Genomic DNA, 20,798 nt, shown 5'->3' on the forward strand with positions numbered 1-20,798 from the left:
TCCTGAAAAGGTACACATTAAAAATCATGAAGAAATGATAGGAAGTTTGTCATGTGTTTAACAAAATCTGCAACCAAGTGCTGATTGAGGAAAGTGGCTTTTTTTTTTTTTCCAACAAAACTGCCTGATTGCTTGCTGCTGAACCAGAAACATGATGCCCACGGAGGAGCATTTTTGGCCCCCATCAAAAAAGAGAAACCAAAGGCTTGCTTGAATTTCCCGAAGGTTCCTCAGTGTTTGGGAATTTTAATCATTCTCTTTAAAGGAATCTTGATTTGCTCTTTCTCTTTTCTCGTTTTCATTTGCAAATTGGTCTAATGGTAAAATGGGTAAAATCTATATTCGTCCAAGGCTTTGCAGGTGATTCTCCGACAGGACTTCCTCATTCTTCCCACCCGGAGTCTTTTTTTTTTTTTTAATTTAATTTGCAGTTTCATCTGGCATTTGACTTGCATCTTGTTCTCATTGGATGTTAATGGATGGCCAGCCTCCAAAAATGCCCTCTCCTGGTCTTGCTCTTTCCATTCACCCGACCGTCCTCCCCGCCCCCGCCCTGAACGGAGTCTAATTTCCTTGCTTGGGCATCTCCTTGCTCAGCTTTTCTGCACCCCACTGTTAAGGAGGTGTTTGCAGGGCAAGGGCTGACTGTGGGGCAGGACTTCCTGCTAAAGGCACTGACCCTCTGGAACCCCGCAATGCCTGGGAAGGGGGCATTTAAGAAGTCTGCAGGGCAACAGCCAAATGGTCCTCAGACCCCACAGAATGGGCATGGTCTGAGCACCTGCTCTGCTGGGACTGTCGGTCCCTTGAGGTATGGGATGCTGTCTGCCCCCTGAAGCTTCTTGGGGCTGGCATGCCTCACCTGTTTGCCTCTGGGTCTTGAACAGGAGGGGTCCTTCTCTGGGGCATACCTTGGTTCCAGCCCACATTCCTTAGATACTGCCTGTTTGGTGTCCCTGACGGACCAAAGGTCCAAATGTGACCTCCCAGAGGACCCACACGTGCACCTGTGTGGCCATTTGCCCTTCATTTTTGGAGCTCTTGCCTTGGGCCTGGCACTGTGGAAGCACCTTCCATTGTATGTATGGAGCCTCCTGTCCTCCCCGACGTGGCCACAGGAGAGAGCGAATCCTGTCCTGTCGATTCACGGAGGAGGGAACAGGCTCACTCAGCTGGTGAGAACCGGAGCTGGGTTTCTGGCAGGCTCCTGCTTCCTGCCCTAGGCTGCCCACACCTGTCCTCACGCGAGTCTCTCCCCCCCGCCTCTCAGGAAGGGACAGCGAGACAAGCCCTTGGAGCACCCCTGCTGCCAGCGGGCAGGGGTCTCCCCAGCAGGAGGCCAGCAACTGGGACAGCCCAGACTGCCCGCAGTGTCTGCAGGAGGCCACGTGGGGCCGTATTGAAAGGGGCTGGTGGCGCCGAGCTGCAAAGTCACGACAGCTCCTACCCAGGCAGGTACCCAGTCCCGCTCTGCAGCCTCCAGGGAGCCGAAGGCCCACCCACTCCAGCGGATCCTTTGCTGAGAAGGCGAGTAACTGGATGTTTTTAGGATCACAGAACAAAGAGCAGAATCCCGCCATGGATCCGAGAGAGGATTGAGAAGCTGATAGCTGTGACATGACCAAGAGCCGCTTGCAGAACAGAAAAAACCACGGTCACCGCAAATACGGGGTGAGGGCCTGCGTCCCGGGAGGGCAAATGGCGACAGACAGCTGTGGAGCAAATCTGACCAGGACACTGTGGAGACTCGCCTGTGACTTCAGTGGCCGTGCCCCCTTGCTTTGTTTTGGCTCTGGGGGCATTCTCCTGGTGGCCTTCCCCACGCAGGGCACGGTGGCCTGATAGGGGCCTCATCTGCGGACGGTCCTGCTCTGCGAACCGCCCCCTGACCCCCCCATTCTGCTCCCAGTGGTCCCCACTGGCTCTGCCCTTCTCCTAGAGAGGACAGTAGGTAGGAGTTGAGCCTCAGCAACATTTAGAAGCAAACTCGAACAAGCATTTCGTATCAGAGCCCTGGCAGCAGCCCACGCGGTGGACTTGAGGCCTCCAATGCTGACCTGAAAGACACAGCAAAGGGCTCGCACTGCCCACCGAGGGCGCGAGCGAGCAGGCCTTTGGGGCCCACACAAGGGCCTGTTGTTCCGGGAATCACTCGGGGCTGGTTCAGGGGTCACAATGGGGCCTTTCAAGGGACAAAGAGCCTCTGGCCCAGCAGAGTGTCCCTGCACACATGGGCATCTGCCCAGGGCATTTAAAATAACATGATTTGGAAAAACAGATTTAAAGTGATGTTGCCCACTCTTTGCGTGATTCAAGGCCTTTGTTCTGTCTCCGTCAGGCGTGGCCATGGCAGCCATGGTGCGTGCTGGAGGTGGATGCCAGGGCTCCCTCTCAGGTACCACAGGGACAGTCACTGTGCCAGCCTCAGGGATTTGATACACACAGCGTGTTCAGTTCTCAGGGCTTCTCTTGGCCAATGCACGGTCAGTGAAAGCTCACTAGGACAGACATCCAGGGACACGAAGGGGAAGAAGACTTGCCAACGACACCATGTGCCCAGTGCTGCGCAACGTGCTGACTTCTTCACATAATCCACATGACAACTCTGTGTGATGGGTGCCATTTAGATGAGGAATCTGAGGCACAGAGAGGTGAAGTGACTTACCCAAGGTCACAGAGCAAGTCAATGTGATTCCAGTTCCAGGGGGTCTAGCTTCAAAGCCCCAAAGATACCTGTCAGGTACCACATCTCACCGTGACAGGGTCTCTGTCCCTCCGGGAGCGGGGAGCACACACATGCCAAGCATGTCTTCACACCCACAACGCTGACAGACAAGATAAGAAGGTTCCAACCTACACACAAGGAGTGTGGGCGAAACCCAGCCAGAAGCCCAGCCCTCCTGGGAGGTGTGTCTGAGATGAGCAAAGAGGGCAAGGAGGGCTTTCCTGGGCAGAGCCAGTGTGGGGCTCCAACCCAGGTAGGGTGGGGGAGGAGAGGTCTCAGGAGGTTATGGGGGCCTAGGATGCCCCCGAAGGTGAGGCTGCAGACTGGCTTTTACCCAAAGAGCACCGGAGGCAGAATACCTGTTGGACGGTGGCAGCTGTCCAAGCGAGAGGTGGCTGTGGGTCTAGACAGCGGCAGTGGGGGAGGGGGGAGGCTGGGCTGGGGAGGTGGGATAGACTTGACCAGACTGCAGTGGACTGAGAGCCAATAGAAGGGAGTGGCCGAGGGCGTGGATCCCTGAGCTTGCCCAAGTGTGTGGCCTCTCTCTCAACCTCAGCTCCCTTGTCTGAAGGAAGTGCCAGCTGCGGTCACCCTTATGGGAATGGAAGGAAAGGTCTAGAATGATCCTGAAGTTTCTCACCTGGGCACATGATGGTTACTGGCTTTGTCTTTATTCATTAACCATATTCCTAACATCAGAGCGGCACCTGGGAGGCACAGCGGTTAAGCGTCTGCCTTCGGCTCAGGGCGTGATCCTGGCGTTATGGGATCGAGCCCCACATCAGGCTCCTCTGCTATAAGCCTGCTTCTTCCTCTCCCACTCCCCCTGCTTGTGTTCCCTCTCTCGCTGGCTGTCTGTATCTCTGTCAAATAAATAAATAAAATCTTAAAAAAAAAAAAGAGGGGGCACCTGGGTGGCACAGCGGTTAAGCGTCTGCCTTCGGCTCAGGGCGTGATCCTGGCGTTGTGGGATCGAGCCCCACATCAGGCTCCTCTGCTATGAGCCTGCTTCTTCCTCTCCCACTCCCCCTGCTTGTGTTCCCTCTCTCGCTGGCTGTCTGTATCTCTGTCAAATAAATAAATAAAATCTTAAAAAAAAAAAAGGGGGCACCTGGGTGGCACAGCGGTTAAGCGTCTGCCTTCGGCTCAGGGCGTGATCCCGGCATTATGGGATCGAGCCCCACATCAGGCTCCTCCACTATGAGCCTGCTTCTTCCTCTCCACTCCCCCTGCTTGTGTTCCCTCTCTCGCTGGCTGTCTCTATCTCTATTGAATAAATAAATAAATAAATCTTTAAAAAAAAAAAAAAAAGAAAGAAAAGAAACTTGGATATTTTGCTTTTCCCCACAGAACTGAACGTTTAATTGGCCATGACATAGTTTAAAATAGCCCCATTTAAAATAACCTGAGTGGCTCAGTTGGTTAAGCGTCCAAATCTGGATTTCCGCTCAGGACATGATCTCGGGATTGTGAGATCAAGCCCCACACCAGACTCCCCGCGGGGTGTGGGGCCTACTTGGGATTCTCTCTCTCCCCCTCTGCCCTCCCCCATGCCCACGTGCACACTCTCTCTCTCTCTCTCTCTCAAAAAAAAAAAAAAAAAAAAGGTCTCATTTAGCAAACCAAACTTCAGTCCCTTGGAAGGAGGCCCCTTCCTCCAGAGCCGTCCTTACCACTATGTGAAGTGCACTGTGAGGGCTCAAGAGGGTCAGGGTCATCCAACCAGACCCTTGGTTCCCCTCGGTTTCCTGGGCATGAAGAGCCAGGCCTGAGCAGCCTGAAGCCCCAGCCCCTGGGGACAGGCGGGAGAGAGGTGCTGGGAGGGATCACAGAAGTTGCAGAGGAAGAACAGGAGACCCAAAAGGCCAAGAGACCCACCCAGCACCCAGCAAGGTAGTGCCGAAACTGGCGTTCGGGCCCCCGGGTGCCCTCCTCTGCCAGCTTCCCCCTCGTCTTCCTGCCCCTGCTGCCCTCCTCTTTCCCCCAGTTTTATTAAGATGTAATTGTCATGTAACATTGTACAAGTTCAAGGTGTACAACGTAATGATTTAATGTGTGTCTATTGTGAAATGCTAACCACAATGAGTTTAATTAATATCCATTATCTCGTGTCGTTACCAAATTTTTTCTTTGTGCTGAGATCTTTTAAGACTTACTCTCTAAGCCACTTTCAAATATACAGAAGTGTCGCTAGCTGTAGTCATCACGTTATGCATCACATCCCTGAACTTACTCAGCCTATAACTGCAAGTTTGTGCTTTTTGACCCCCATCAACCAATTCTCCCGCCCCCACCCCCCACCTCTTGCAACCACTAATCTCATCTGTTTCTATGCACTTGCTGTGGGTTTTTTTAGATGCCACACATACGTGATCACACAGTATTTGTCTTTCTCTGACTTACTCACTTAGCGAAAGGAAGTCACTATCCCAAACAGATATGTGCATTATTTACAACAGTTAAGACATGGAAACAACCTAGGTGTCCATCTGCAGACGAATGGGTTAAAAATGTGATATATAAAGAAAAATTATTCAGCCATAAAAAAAGGAAGGAAATCCTGCCATTTGCGATAACATGGATGGACCTCGAGGGCACTACGCCCTGCTCTTTTAAGACATCCCACTGCTTTCTGCCACGTGCCCTGAGGTGAACAGAGCGGAGCAGAATTAGCCAACTGTGCTTGGTGACACGGCAAGGGGGTGGGAAGAAGAGCCATCTCTGTGCGTGGGGGAGGGGGATAAGGACCCAGGCTTGGTGGCCCACTGGGAGACTCTGTGGCCTTCAGCTTCGGGGTCAGAACCGATGACCATCTTGAACATCCCACAGGACACACGTCCAGCAATGGCTTGAGTGAGGGGCGCGGCTGTCCCCAAACATCGCGCACAAAGCACCCAGCACACCCTGTGCACGTTGTACCGTGAATGTCAGTGAGGGTGATGATGACGATGATGGTGGCAACCATGTCATCTCCAGCCTGACCTCTGCCTTGCTGGCATGCCACATCCTCCAGGGCACTGTCCCCATACCCAGCTGGCTCCTGCTTCTGGGTATCTTGGCTCTCCACACCCCCGCCTCTGCTCCTTAAGCCTGCAAGCACCCCACTTCCCCACCACTTCCCCGGTGGATGGCCTGGTGGGTTTCTCTGCAGAAATCCGTGCCTGCCCCCCAAAGGGATAAAATGAGGCCAGAGGGACCCATGGCCTCTACGCAGCTCCCAGGATGGAAAGTAGAGAAGAAGGAGGAAGTGAACTGGCTCCGAGGGCCCCTCTATTCCTCCCATCCAGGCCAGGAAGTGATGGCTGGCAGGGGACGTGCAGGTGGACAGACAGCATATTTCCATGGACCTCTCACATCTCAAAGCATGGCTGGGGCTCCCACCCTTGGCCCGGGCCCTGCTTGGCGTGAACAATACCCTGAAGGCAGGCCAAGACCGTGTGCCCAGTGAGCGGGCCACCGCAGCCAACTGCTCCGACGGGGCTCCCCTGCCCTCCACCCCACTTACCCGAGGCGGGCAGTGTCCGGCCCCTGCTGCTACCAGACAAGCGATGGTGACCCTCTCAGGGGCTCCACAGGCTGTCCTCCATGCTCTGGCACAGCCCCCCGCTATAATGGAAGGGGCGGGGGTCTCTGGCCTCACTCAGCAGGACGGTGGGGGGAGAGGAGTGATGGAGGGACAGAGAAAGCTGCCATGTGGTCCCCGTGGGCTCCCTGCCCCTCACCCTGCTCAGCTCTGTTCCCTCCTGTGCTGCCTATGTGGGTCCCCAATGGTGGGAGGGCATTCTCAATGGGACTGAAGTCAACAGTTCCCCAAAGTTCTTTGCGGTCCCCTCACGACTAGGAGATGCTATGGTCATTTCCACCGTGCAGGTGAGGAAGCAGGCTTTCTGACACTGAATAGTGACCATCTGAGTAACGCCCAGGGGAGCCCAGCCTTGAACTGGGGCCCACCGCTGAGCCCGGGCAGACAAACCCAGCGCTGCAGAGGGTGTCGCATGGACTGGTGCATCCCCAGCGTCGCCTCGCCTCCGTCCGGCGCTTCTCTCACCCCCTGCCCCGCACCCCAGCCCCTGGGCCTGGCTGGACACAGGTTCTCGGCTGCTCCTGTTCATCTTCGGAGATCAAAGGGGCTCCTGCTCCTGAAGCTGCTTGCATTTTAGCAAGAGACCCTTGCAAATCTGAGAGGAAGACGTTCCTGGCGCCGTTTCAGGCACACAATCCCACTCTTGCACGTCCCGAGCCTTTTCTAACAACGAGAATGTTCTTCCTGCTGGAGTGGGACAACGACACCCCCCACCCCGGCCTTGAGGAGCAGTAAGCAGGCCCCGCTTGCCTAAGCAGGCTCCGTCGACTTCAGGCCCAGATAGGCGATCTCCCGGACAGCTGGGAGAAGGAACACGTGGCGCCGCAGAAGCTGGCAGGGCCGGCGAGCCATCCAGCGGCCGGGAGAGGCGCCCGGGACAAGGCTGGGTAAGGGGACCTCTTTCTTTCTTGGACATGACCACATGGTGGATGTGGGTTTGGCGTGCTGATTCCTACGTGGCCTTCATTCCCTCCAGGTCTCTGCTTCAGCACTAAGACCAAAGTCACCCGCCAGATCACTCTCCTGCCACCTGCCCAGAAGGTGGGTGTCAGGGACCCTTCCTCCTCCCTGGTCAGGGAGAAATGGCTCTGTGTCTTCTGTCCTCCCCTCCTCCCAGGGTGCTGAGAACACTCTGTGGCTCTCAGAGCCAGTGCATCTGGCCACCACTCTCCCTGCCCCCAGCCTCAGCAGGACCTCCACCAGCAATGGAGGCCCATCCACAGCCCGAAACAATGTGAAAGTCACATCTGTCCTCAAGCCCTGATTGGTCACTCCTTCCCAGCACCGCGAGAGACCTCATCTCCTACTTCCAAAAATTTAAAAGAAGCAAAAAGAAAAAGCCCAGCAGAGGAACTTCTCCATTGCCTTGTCCTTCCTGAGCTCCTTCTTCCCCCTCTGTCTACACACTGAACCCCATCCTCCCAGCCACAGCCAGCCCCTTCACCTGCCCAAAGCCAGTCTGTCCCGCACTCCCAGACCCCATGCCTCTTGCCAGCTCTTCCCCTCCTAACCTTCACTGGCCGCTCAGCCTCCGTGCTGGGGGTCCACACTGCACACACGCACATACCTGCCTCTTCCCAGACACCGCCAACACCACCAGGAGGCAAAAACAGATCAATAAACAAGCAAAACTAAAATACAAGAAAGTAAAAACAACCCAAGTGAAACCAAACCAAATAAAACCTGTCCATCAACACTCTCTTCGCTTCGCAGCCAGACTTGTGAAAGAGGTGCCCCCTTGTGCTTTCAGAGAGGACAGGCGAAATTATTTCACCACTTTATTGAGGGATAGTTTGGATATAATGAAACGTATCCATTTTACACATACATTTTAATAAGTTTGACCAACACACACACCCATGTAACAGTTACCTTGATCAAAATATAGAACATTTTCATCACATAGAAAAGTTCCCTTGTGTCCCTTTCAATCAATATCCCTAGAGCTCCCACCCCTTGGGCCCAGACCACCACTCATCTGCTTTCTGTCTCTATGGATGGATTTGTTATTTCTAGAGTTTCAAATAAATAGAATCTTACAGAATATACTCTTTTATACCTAGCTTCTTTTGCTCATTGTGATGTCTATGAAATTCATCCATGTTATTGAGTTTTAAGCAATTCATTCTTTTTTACGGTTGTTTCTTCTGGTATTCTATTGTACGAATATGTCATAATTTGTTTATCCATTCATTTGTCAATGGACATTCGGGTTGGTGCAGCTTGAGATATTATGAATAAAGCTTTGTCTTTGCGTGAACACGTTTTCTTTATTCTTGGTAAAAACCTAGTTGTTGGATAGCTGGGTCATGTGGTCAGTGAATATTTAGATTTATAGGAAAATCATTTTGCTTTTCAAAATGGTTGTACTACTTTGCACCCCACAGAAATGCATGAGTCCCAGGTCCTCCCCCTACCAATATTTGATATTATCAGTCTTTTTACAGTTTAGTCATTCTGGTGGGTGAGATTCTAGTATGGATTTTCCTAATAACTACTGATGTCAGACAACATTTCATGTGCTTATTGGCCATTTGTATATCTTCTTTTGTGAAGTGTGTGTGGAAATCTTTTTCACATTTTCTATTGGGCTCTGTGTGTGTGTGTGTGTGTGTGTGTGTGTGTGACAGACATATATTTGATTCTGTAGTTACGTTCTATAAAGTCACCACAAACACTGAGCAAATACGCTCCTAGGGTAAATACAGAACTAGGATCTATGAGCCTCTCGTCACAACATTTTCATCATCTGGCAAATACGTAAGCTTGTTTTATGTGTGTGTGTGTGTGTGTTTTTAAGATTTTATTTATTTATTTGACACAGAGAGAGAGACAGCCAGCGAGAGAGGGAACACAAGCAGGGGGAGTGGGAGAGGAAGAAGCAGGCTCATAGCGGAAGAGCCTGACGTGGGGCTCGATCCCATAACGCCAGGATCACGCCCTGAGCCGAAGGCAGACACTTAACCGCTGTGCCACCCAGGTGCCCCTATGTGTGTTTCTGTTTAAAGATACCTTCTTTAATCTATTTTGTCAATTCATTAACATTGAACTCATAGCCAACAGCATTTTAATTTCTTCCTGAAAGTTATGTAACACAGGGGCCCCTGGGTGACACAGTCGGTTAAGCATCCAACTCTTGGTTTTGGCTCAGGTGGTGATCTCGGGATCAAGCTCCAGGCTGGGCTGCACCCTGAGTGGAGTCTGCTTGAGATTCTCTTACCCTGTCCCCTTGTCTCTCCCCAGCACCCACTCACCGTGTGTTCTCTCACACGCACGCGCTCTCTCTCTAAAATAAATAAATCAATCTTAAAAAAAAAAAAAAAGGAAAGGGGCGCCTGGGTGGCTCAGTCGTTAAGCGTCTGCCTTCCGCTCAGGGAGTGATCCCAGGGCCCTGGGATCAAGCCCCGCATCAGGCTCCCAGCTCAGCGGGAAACGTGCTCTTCCCTCTCCCACTCCCCCTGCTTGTGTTCCCTCTCTTGCTGTCTCTCTCTGTCAAATAAATAAATAAAATCTTAAAAAAAAAAAAGGAAAGAAAGACAGAAAGCTAACACACACATGTATTTTCCCCATAAGACACATAACAGCTTTTTTCTACCAGCCAGCACTACGGTTAGGCACCATTTTAAAAAGCAAAATCTCTAACAAAACACACAAAACTGCAAGACACGTGGCATGACAGAGACCACAGAAGGACGTTTGGTTATAGCACGAGGGCTGAAACCCAAAGCAGAGCGCCAGCCTGTCAACACCAGCCAGAATGTGCACAATCAGAAACTCACATTTTTTTTTTTGCCACAAGTGACTGCAGAAGTGCCACAGTATTGAATTTGAGGTCACAAATAAGTGTTAGTGAGTAGATAAATCCACACTTAATGAGACAGAACCGTAAATATTCAGAGGAATACAAAGACCCAAGTTGGATGCAAGACCTTTGTCAGATGTACGTAGCATGAGTATTTGCTCCCAGCCGATAGCATGTCTTTTGAAAAGCAGATTTTAGTTTTATGAAGACTAGTTTCTCAACGTTTCTTTTTATGATTTGTGCTTTTTGTGTTTCTCAGACACCTCAGTCTTTGCCTAACCCAAGGTCTTGAAGATTTTTTCCTACGTTACCTTCTAGAAATTTCATTGAGCTAACTTTTATATTTAGGTTTATGATCCATTTTGAGTTAAAGTCTGTGTTTAGCCTAAAGTAAGGTCAAGATGGATTTTTTTCCCAAATGAATATCCAAGGGGCCCATCACTGCGTGTTGAAAAGACCATCCTCTTCCGCACTGGATTACCTTGGAGGCTTTGTCAAAAATTAGTTGCCCCTGTATACGTAGGTCTATTTCTGGATTCTCTTTGGTGTGCCATTGATCCATGTGTCTATCCTTTCACCAATACCACAGTTTTTGTCATTGTACCTCTATAATAAGTCTTGAAATCAGGTATTGTAAGCCCCTTTTTTCCTTCTTTTTCAGAATTGTTTGACTCTCCTACATCCTTCGCATTTTCATATACATTCTTTGACAATTTCATCAAAAAAAGCCTTAAGGGTCTATGATTGGGATTTCATTGACTCTACAGCTCAACTTGGGAAGCTTGTCAAGGTATCAACTGATACCTTGACAATGTCGAGTCTTCTAATCTTTAAATGCGGTCTATCTTTCCATTTATTTAATCTCTTTCATTTCTCTTGGTGATGTTTTGTTTTCTAGATACATATCTTGCACATACTGTTATTCATTTTCTTCCTTTTTAATGCTGTTGAAAATAATAGCAGTTTTAATTTTAAAATATTTGGTGCTATATATAAAATATATATATATATATATATTTTAAGATTTTGTTTATTTATTTGACAGAGATAGAGACAGCCAGCGAGAGAGGGAACACAAGCAGGGGGTGGGAGAGGAAGAAGCAGGCTCATCGCAGAGGAACCTGATGTGGGGCTCGATCCCAGAACGCTGGGATCATGCCCTGAGCCGAAGGCAGATGCTTAACTGCTGTGCCACCCAGGCGCCCCTGTATATAAAATATATTTTATTTCTATATATTGATCTTGTATGATCCTGCTTAACACGTATTTGTTCTAGAACTTTTTAATAGATTCCTTAGGATTCTATACCCACAATCATATCATCTGCAAATAAAGACAGTTTTACTTTTTCCTTTTCAATCTGGATGTCTTTTATTTCTTTTTCTCATCTTATTATACTAGCTATGACCTCTAGTACAATGTTGAATAGATGTGATAAGACTGGACATTTTTGTTTTGTTTCCAATCAGAGAGAGAACATTCTGTGTTTCACATTAAACATGATATTTGTGGCAGGTTTTTCACAGATGGTCTTTATCAGATTGAAGACATTTCTTTCTACTCCTAATTCTCTGAGAGATTTTTTTTTCATGAAAGTTGTTGAATTTTGCCAAATTTCTTCAAATGCCTTTTTCTGTATCTGCTGAGATAATCATATAGATTTTCCTCATTCTGTTAATGTGGTGGTTTATATCACTTGATTTTCAAATGTTAAACCAACCTTGCATTCCTAGGATGAACTGTACTTGGTCATGGTGTATTTTTAATGTTTTTATATAACAATACATGTTAGTGGATTCAACTTTGTAATATTTTACAAACATTTTCATGTCTTTATTCATAAGGGCTACTGGTCTTTAGTTTTCTTGCTTTGTAGTGTATTTGTCTGGTTTTCGTATTAGGGCAATGCTGGCCCCATAGAGTGAGTTGGGAAGTTGTCCCTCCTTTTCCATTTTCTGAGTTTGTGTAGGATTGGCATTGTTTTATTCTTTAAATAGTTTGATTGAATTTATCTGCAGTTTTCTTTGAGTGACAGCTCATATTAAAAATGGGGTCTAGGGGCGCCTGGGTGGCACATCTGTGAAGTGTCTGCCTTCGGCTCAGGGCGTGATCCCGGTGTTATGGGATCGAGCCCCACGTCAGGCTCCTCCGCTATGAGCCTGCTTCTTCCTCTCCCTCTCCCCCTGCTTGTGTTCCCTCTCTCGCTGGCTGTCTCTATCTCTGTCGAATAAATAAATAAAATCTTTAAAAAAAAATAAAAAATAATAAAAATGGGGTCTAAAAGCTGCTTGGCAGTTTGGAGTACAAGGGTGGGCTTTCCTGGAGTATCGCTACAGGGGGATCTGGATGAACTGTTTAGTAAAGAATCTCTAATACCACTATCTGTTATTCTTTCCTCTTGCCAGGTCGATCGCCCTGGAGCAGCCTGAAGGGGGTAGGCTGGCGGCCTGCCCTGTGGGAGCCCAGAGGGGGGACATTCTTATTTTGGACTCCTTCTCCAGCCCAACCTCTAGAGTTCCATGGCATCAATAATTCGCAAGCCTTTTGAGGATTCCGTGTTACAGACTGGGTTGGTTCTAGGCTGTCCCTATTGCCTCCTCAGGATTCAGGGGGTTTTTTAGTATGAAAAGCTAGTTACAGTCTATCTGTTTTCCAGCTTCTAAACTTTTTTTCTCCCATTAGTCCTGTCCTTGTAGTTTTATGCCTTTCAAAAACAACCTTTACTATCATTTGAGTATAGTTTCAAGAAAGCACTAAAGTAGACATGCATGTTTCATCTGCCATATTTATCCCCCAACGAACTTCTTATTTCCTTTTTTTTTTAAAGATTTATTTATTTATTTGAGAGAAAGAGAGTGCATGAGGGGGGAAGGACAGAGGGAGAGAGAGAGAGAGGAAGCACACTCCCCCCTGAGTGGGAAGCCCCACGCAGGGCTTGGTCTCACAATCCTGAGATCACCACCTGAGCCAAAACCAAGAGTCGGGTGCTTAACCAACTGAGCCACCCAGGAGCCCATTTTTATTTTCAATCCATTGCAATCCGGCTTCTGTTCCCACTGCTCCACAGAAAGCTGCTCCTTCCTAGCTTACTAATTAACTTCTCCTTACCAAGTACAACAGGACCCAATCAACCCTTATCTTCCCCAACCTCTCCTCAGCATTTGATATCACTGGCCCCCTGCTTGACAGTGCTTCCTTCCTGGGCTTCAGTGACCTCACTGTCCTGGTCTCCCACCTATTTCTCTGGCTTGGTGACCTTCAACACTCCAACTGGAGCCATCTTCTCTTCCCCGCTCCCCCATGTCCATATTCTTCCTTGGAGAAATCACTCAGATCCATGCCAATGACTCCCAAGTCCATTTATCACCTGCCTCTCACCCAAGTTCCAGATCCATGTACACAACTGCTTACCAAGTCTTCTCATCTACTAACATCACATGTTTCCATTTGATCAAGATGTTTGTGTCCTTCAGTAGAGATGTGCTGTCTTCTTAAAAATCTTGCATATTTTCTGTTACGTGTGTTCCTGTGTTCTTTGTAGTTGTGTTGCTATCATGGCTGGAACCTCTTTGATGTTATTTTGATGTTACTTTTTCTAACTGGCCATTCTGGGACACCGGCCTCCTGATGATTTCCTATGGGGTTACCTGTATCTGGCCACCTTGAGCCTCACTTGTATTCGCTCTAAGAGTCTATCCATTGATCATATTGGATAATATAGGTGGATAATCATGTTCCCTGTAAATGAAGACTGCTTTGTTCCTTCTTGTCCCTTTTCTTGTCTTGCTATGCTGGGTAAACTTCCAGGACAGAACCGAAGGGTAGAGGAGTAGGCATGCATATCCTGTCCCATCTTTGAATGGAAGGAGTGTTTCTAAGTTTTCACCACTAAGTTCCAGGTTTCCTCTGGTCAGAACCCCTTATCACATTCAGGGCGTTTCCTTCTATTTGCAGTTTGCCAAGAGATTTTATCAAGAGTGGGTATGACTTTGATCAGTTCTCTTTGGTCTCTCTTAGAGACATCACAAGGCTTTTCCCTTTTAAAATGTTATTCTACTAAATTACACTGGTGGACTATTGTTGAATTAACCCTGGAGCCATTGTTCTGGCAGCCTTCTCAACACCTTAACCCCATCGTGTGACAATTTCTCCTTCTTAGGGGAGTAGACAGAGAGAATAAACCAGGGCCCATGTTCTCAGGCAAGTTTCATCAGTATCTGTTAGTCCCCTTACTGGACGATAGCCTCGGGTGGCAACATCATGGAGGTCTGCACACTTGCCTTGTCTGACCAGGCTTTGGTGCTGGGGCTTGCTTATTGTTTAGTGAAGAGTTGCATACTTTGGGTCCTGAAGGAGGATGGAGCCAAGCCAGGCTATGATCCAGACCTGTGATTTCTGCTTTAAGGGATATAAGCAACCATTAGAACACCCCCCACACCCACCTGCTCATGCCCTCAGTGCCCGGTTATGGATGGAAGCCAAACCCTTCTGTGTCCACCTGTAGGACAAGTGAGCCACCAGCTCCAGAGTCCAGGACATTTAGGCTCAGGAGAAATTGTACCCTTGATAGAAAGATGGCTGGGGGTGAGCAACAATTTCACTAGTCTCCATCTCTTGGTGTCTTGAAAGCTCATCTCTCTGAGATCAAAGGAATCAAAGTAAAGATTCGCGCAGAAGGGGGATTAATTGCCAATTTCAGCAGGGCCCACCACAGTGATGGTGTAAAGTTCTTTATATGCACCATAATTTATTGGGGATTTTGGTTTGAGGATGAATGTGTGGGATTGACAGAGTTTTCTTTTCATGCACTGCATGGACTTGGGGAGCTCTAAAAAAAAAATACAGGACAGGGTCCAAGCCCTGGAGATTGTGATCCAGTTGCCCAAGGATGGAAACAGGCATCTGTATTTTTTAAATGATTTATTTATTTATTTGAGAGAGAGGAAGAGAGAACAGGGGGAAGTGGCAGAGGGAGAGGGAGAGAAAATCCCAAGAAGACTCACACTGATCGTGGAGCCCGATGTGGGTCTCTATCTCACCACCCCAAGATCACAACCTCAGCCGAAACCAAGAGCCACATGGCAACTGGCTATGCCACCCAGGCACCCCAGGAACCTGTATTTTTAAGAAGTTGTTTAGAGGGTTCTTAAGGAAAGCCAGGTTTGGGAACCACTGACCAGGAAGATACTGGAAGGTCCTGGCCTCAGCCTTATCACCACTGAGATCTAGGGATTCCTGGAGGGTCTTAGAGATCACATGGATACCACAGACCTTATAGCCTGATCCAGCCAAAGCGAAGCAGGAGAGTGTGTGTCTGTGTGCACACTGCTGGGTCCGGCTCTCTCTGGGAAATGGGGGAACTCCGATTTCATAAACCTGTGGTCTCTGCCCTGAAAATCCTGGGGATTGTATCTGAGTGTCCATCTGTGGCACAAACACCTATATATGCTTTAGTGCTATTTTTCAAATACGTGTAGATGTGTTTGTGATACCTACAATACAATCATCTAAAAACACTGCTGAACTCAGAGCAGGCTTTTATAGGTTTTATTTTTCTCTATCAACAGTTACTAGAAGTGCACCTACTATTATCAGTGTCTCAGAAAGAGAGTCAATCTGTGATTTTTATTTTTTGTTTTTTAAATTTTAAGTAGGGATCTTCATCCATAGAAAGGCTGGGAAGTCCTAGGGAGAGGCCCCCCGGGAACCAGCAGTGTCCTCTGAGTTAACAGCAGCTGGGAGGCTGCTGCCCTGTCCACTGGGCGGGCAGTCACCACTCCCCCCACCCCCCACCACCCACTCGGGTGACCAGCTGGCCCGGGTGCTCTCCAGGACTTGAGTCATCCCAGTCTATGACAGTGAGGGCTCCGTTAGAAAGGACAGTCAGGACCCAGGGCTGGAGTGGGTCATTTGACTATAGAACTGTAGTAGAGGGTGAGGGGAAGGGCACTATGGCTGCCATCCAAATGGATGCCTTCCCTCTCCCTCCCCCACTTCGGGCTGACTCCTAGATCCTTAGGGGATTTCTCAGTCCTCCAACTTTGAGTGGAATAGTCTATGTGTTCATGGCCTCAAAAGCTTCTGTAAGGGCCACGAAGACACCATGTAAAAGTTCTCATCACCTAACTAACCTCATGGCCCTTCCCTAGGTGTGAAAATCTATAAATCTGGTGACCTGGTGAGTATCTGACTCACAGCCTCACATCAGATGGTCACTGAAACTCCCCCATGGCTCCCTACTTGAGAGGACATCAGACTTTGTTCCTGCAAACTTCAAGGACACAAAAGCCCTTCCAATGCCACCATCTTGAGAACACACAGGACATCTGAGGGGTGTGTGTGTGTGTGTGTGTGTGTGTGTGTGTGTGTGTGTGTGTGATAAAAGACTGCATTTTCCTGAACTACCTTGAAAACCCTGTCCTCACAGAATTTTCCCCAAACCCGGTTCACCCCAGCTGGGGAATTCTGTTTGGTCCTGAGTAGAGAAATAAGTACTCCTTCCTTCTCAAGGAAACTTTAGGGGTCCTTTTGTTCTTACTCTGGCCAACCAAGACAGGTACACCCTCTTTTTGAAAGTTTGCATTAGGCCACTTCGCTTTTACGAAAAACCTACCTCAGTACCTATTTTTGCGAACTGTAAGAAATCCAAAGAGGATTTTGTTCTTATGAAAAAAGCCAAAAGGCAAAAATAGCCTTTCAGTGTTTACTGCTCAGTGAGCTGTCACAGAGGCGGCGTGTGCCCAGAGCGAGAGTGGCGCCACCCAGCTCTTTCCCCGGGAACTATACTCAGCTTCAGCCTCCAGCCACCAGAGCTTTGAATCTGTACTTTATCTCGATTTCTTTTGTGCATACATTAGCAAGATATGTCCTAAGGTAGCAGAAAAGCCTAAGAGTGGTTATTTTTGGGGTCTGGGAATGCTCAAAGTTTTCCCCGTGTAAATTAATGGTAATCACCTCTTCAAATTATGCCATTTTGGCTTACGAAAGGTTTCATAGAAATGCTCTACTTTCTGATTGCAGAGAAACATGTCATCTTATTTTGCTAAAACTTTCATGACAGAATGCTTAGAACTTTGCTCTTGTTTCCACTGTTAGAAGTGTTGCCATTTGTTCTCAGTGCCTTTACTCCCTGCCCGACCCCAGCAAAATCCTTTCCTGCCCTAGCGCCTTGAAGCAGCGGTCTTCCTCTGGCACAACGTAATAAGGAACTCCTGGGGCGCCTGGGTGGCTCAGTCGGTTAGGCGTCTGCCTTTGGCTCAGGTCATGATCTTGGGGGTCCTGGGATGGAGCCCCTCATTAGGCTCCCTGCTCAGTGGGGAGTCTGTTTCTCCCTCTCCCTTTGCCCCTCCCCCACTTGTGTGCACTCATGCTCTCAAATAAACAAATAAAATCTTAAAAAAACAAAACAAAAAAAAAACAAAACAAGGAACTCCTCCAGTTTTTATTTCAACATAGGGTAAGAGCGGCCGGATGGGCCTGGTGGTGGGAGCGGTTTCTTGCTGTTGAAGGCTACCGGTTATGGGGTGGGGGCTGCCAGTCTGAGGGCTTCCAGGATGGCTCTGGGTAGGAGAGAAGTCCTACCCAACCCTGGGAGCAGAGGGCAAGGGCTACTGGAGGTCTGGTCACAGCTTACAGGCGTGGGGTAAACAGGGATAAAGTCCCCCAGGCAGCAGGTAAGGACAGCTGGCAGTTGGAGGGGAAGACTTGCTCCCCAGGAGAAGGCTGGAACCCAAAAGGATATTGCCGCCACCATCTCTGTGGGGGCCTCTAGAAAGGGCAGGGCAGCATCCAGACAGAAAGAGACTGCAGGTGGCAGGACTGCTGCTCAAGGGGACATCCCTAAGGGGTACAACTGTGGGGTCTCCTCTGAAGACAGCTGTGATCCCAGCATTAGCAAAGGGCCTGAGAGAGGTCAAACTCCCCTTTTAAAAGATCAAGGTATGGGGCACCTGGGTGGCTCAGTTGGTTAAGCTTTGGACTGGGTCTCAACTCAAGTCATGATCTCAGGATCGTGAGTTCAAGCCCCTCGTTGGGCTCCATGCTGGGTGTGGAGCCTACTTACAAAAAAAAAAAAAAAGAGTCATCAAGAGGTTTCCTGAGATCCACAGAGACCATGACTCATGGGCTTGTGTTTGCCTTGGAAGAATGCCCTTGGCCATGCTGATGGCAATGCCCCCGACCCTCGATGCATCCCCTGGCATCTGCCCCCAGAGACTTCCAGGCCTGGCCTCAGGAGGCAAAGAAAACATATGCCGGGCCTCAAGAATGACATACTTTGAAGAGAGTTTAACATCAGTTTTGGTGAGTTGAATCCCCATGGAACTCGGGTCCACACTTCCACAACAGCAGCTGTGTTTGTAAGATGAAAATCTTACTCTGATATTTTTGTTGTATCTGCAATGTCCTTAAAGAGAGAATCTCCTGGTTGATGTTTATTAGACATGAACTGAGCTGTTCTCCAGGGACATGATGAGACAAAAATAATACAGCCCTGCTGCGCTGTGTGGGCCCTCCACGGACACCCAGGAGGCAGGGGGCAGCTCTCTTCCCAAGGAGTCACCACTGCCAACCATGAACCTTAAGCTCAGGGCTTATAGCTATTCGCTCAGGCATGTACCACGAATGACTGTCCTATGGATAGGTCCATCTCCTTTGCGGGCCGGGTGGCTGTGACCTCACATTGTGCCCCAGCATCCAGATCTGTCTCCAGTGAGCCTGAGGTCGTGGTGTCAGCCCCAGTTAATGATCACTTAGTCCATCCCTTGTTTTATAGATGTGGAAACTGAGGCGGGAGGAAGCTAGAGAAGCCCCAGGTTGCTGTCTTTTTATTATTAGAAATTGGTGCCCCCTACCTGTGGGTGCCTCCGTTTCAATGTCTCTCTCTCGAAATCCTGGTATCTAACCCGGTTCAGGCAAGCGGGTGGTGTTCCCAAAGGAAACCGCCAGCGCTTCCTGACACTCCCCCCTTCAGAAAGCCTGGTGTCCGGCGGGCGGGGGCGTCTAGATCCGCACAGAGCACTCCCTGAACCACCAGCAGCTCAGCCTTGCAGGGTCGCGGGGGGAAGGGACAGGGGCCTTCCTGCTTGAAAAAGAACAAAGTCTCCTTCCTGCGCTCTGTGGCGTCCCGGAGCCCAGCCCGAGGGGAAGTAGCGGGCCCGCTGCCCGGGAGGGGGCGGGGACACTCCCGAGGCCGGAGCCGGTGCCAACGGTGACCCAAACACAAGCGCGCCCGCGTCCTCGACAACTCCCACGAGGGGACGGCCGGGTTTTCCCACGGCCCAGGGAGCCGAGAACGGACGTCCTCTGGGCGCCGCCCGCCTGCAGCAGCCTCGCGGCTGGGANGACGTCCTCTGGGCGCCGCCCGCCTGCAGCGGCCTCGCGGCTGGGAGCTGGGGGCTCCACGCTGCGCCCGGGCTGCAGCGCCCCGGCGGCGCCCAGGTCCGGCGAGGGGCGCGGGGGAGGGAGAGCGAGGCTGGCCGGGAGCCGGGGCCCCGCTGCCGACCCACCCCACCCCCGCCTGTCATGTTTCAGGTTAGGGCAGGACAGCCGCTGCTCCCAAGTATGCCCCAGTGAGGCACCTTCTGCCCTGTGTCCGGGTCTCATTTGCCAACAAGCGTTGCCTTTTTCTGAAAAGCTGAGCCCTTAGAAGCAGCGGCGCTGAACTGTGTGAGGAGCCGGCCCCACCTTATCCGGGCCCGGGAGGCCCCAAAATAGAGGGCTCCCCTCCCTGGACTGCCACTTCTCTCTTGTAGCCCACCAGCCACCACTCTCCTCCATGGACCTGGCTCACTTGCCCCCCTCCCTGTGATTCAGACCCTGGGCTGAACCACTGGCAGCCAGTGTCGACTTTATAAGCACCATTCATGTCATTCCTCATTTTTAGAAAGCTGAGGCTGGGGGCTGGAGGTGCATAAAGTGATTAAGCAGAGTGACTGACATCACACGGTAAGTTGGTAGCCTCTGAGATATGGTCCCCAGATCCCATGTGCTTCCTGCAGCTGCCCCCCCAACCCTGACTTAGGCTTTCGGTTTGTGAACCTGAGTTTGAAGGCAGGGATCTGCAGCTGAAAGAAATTTGAATATCCTCATGAGAGGAAGAGGAGCAAGTGTGATTCTTTCAAGACAGTATTTGTAACACAAATCTGAAAGCTTAACCTGAATCTTGTTGCTAGTAGGTGTTTATAGTCCCTCTCCCCCAGGGATCCCACCTCTAGCATTGCAAATTGGAATGATTTATCTAGGTAGTAAGCAAGCATTCCTAACTACAAAATATTTCTTTGAGAGAGCAGAGATGCGTTTCTACTGGAATCATCAATTTATACATTCTAGTAGGTATGGCCTCTTTGGATAAACAGAACAGGGACTATTTGGAGACGCTCTCCCTGCCCCCTGGTGGTTGTAAGCATAACTCTTTTAGAGTTCCGGTGAGACCTTACGCCAGTTAGAATGGCAAAAATTGACAAGGCAAGAAACAACAATTGCTGGCGAGGATGTGGAGAAAGCGGATCCCTCCTACATTGTTGGTGGGAATGCAGGTTGGTACAGCCACTATGGAAAACAGTGTGGAGGTCCCTTAAAAAGTTAAAAATTGAGCTACCCTATGACCCAGCCATTGCAATACTGGGTATTTACCCCAAAGATACAGACGTAGTGAAGAGAAGGGCCATATGCACCCCAATGTTCATAGC

Source organism: Ailuropoda melanoleuca, chromosome 4 (assembly GCF_002007445.2).
Source record: "Ailuropoda melanoleuca isolate Jingjing chromosome 4, ASM200744v2, whole genome shotgun sequence".
NCBI lineage: Eukaryota > Metazoa > Chordata > Mammalia > Carnivora > Ursidae > Ailuropoda > Ailuropoda melanoleuca.